Source organism: Sinocyclocheilus rhinocerous, unplaced genomic scaffold (assembly GCF_001515625.1).
Source record: "Sinocyclocheilus rhinocerous isolate Xijiao unplaced genomic scaffold, SAMN03320098_v1.1 scaffold867, whole genome shotgun sequence".
Classification (NCBI taxonomy): domain Eukaryota; kingdom Metazoa; phylum Chordata; class Actinopteri; order Cypriniformes; family Cyprinidae; genus Sinocyclocheilus; species Sinocyclocheilus rhinocerous.
In genome coordinates this window covers 182,790-183,706 of record NW_015649279.1, presented here as the reverse complement: position 1 = coordinate 183,706, position 917 = coordinate 182,790, and the positions used below count along the sequence as shown (strand labels likewise).

Genomic DNA, 917 nt, shown 5'->3' with positions numbered 1-917 from the left:
CACACACACACTCTCTCTCACACACTCACACACACCCACGCTCTCTCACACACACACTCACACACACACACCCATTCACCCACACACACACACTCTCACACACACACACACTCTCTCACACACACTTCCGGTCACTTTGACGCTCTCGCCGCCGGCGGTGTGAACGCACAGTTAGCCATCATGTCTCTTAAAGAACTAATTTGACCAACTAGCAGTAGCCAAGGGGTAATCAGTCTAACTTTTCCAATACAAATAAGACAAATCTACCTTTTCATAACTGAATTTAAAAACCTATGACCTGCCTTGAAGAAAAAAAATTAGATGACTAACTTTTTAAGACTAGTCTAAACCGTTTTTGGCATACTGCCTTAATAAAAGCCACAAGTCTTTTTCATAGACTCTTGAACTTGGCAAATTTGATGCCATCAGCCCGTTTCGTGTCATGGTTTCTCCGCCACCACAGAGATGTTCAATTAGACATTAGGCCTTTATATTAGAGGTACTACCATAAGAAAAGACACATTTTGAGCAAGTAGATCTCTGTTAATTCATGTGCATCCATGCTATCGTTTTATTCATAGTGATGCACAAAGGAGATAGGTTATATAAAGCTAGAAATTGTAATACGTAAGCATGCAAAAAATTCCCATGCACATGTAAATAGTTTCTCGAGGGCACAAAAAAGTTTCTTATGTGCATGTAAAAGTCTGTTTTTTTTGTTTGTTGTTTTTTAGAAAAAATTTTATTTTAGGGACTCTGTTTGTAATCACTTCGAATATTTACAGATGATTGTACTGTATACCAAATATAAAGCTGAAAATAATGCTCTTTGAACCATTTATGTTAAATATGGTCTGAAAATCTACTGAGAAGTTTGGAAATTTGAGTCTGGAAAAGTATGGAATTTTGAAATGGAA

The 917-nt window shown here is 37.2% G+C and overlaps 1 protein-coding gene across 1 annotated transcript in view; it reads left to right on the top strand.

Annotated features, from left to right (window-relative positions):
- Positions 1 to 917, top strand: part of LOC107710522 (protein Smaug homolog 2-like) — a 20,703-nt gene that overhangs the window by 6,104 nt on the left and 13,682 nt on the right. The window lies entirely within an intron of this gene.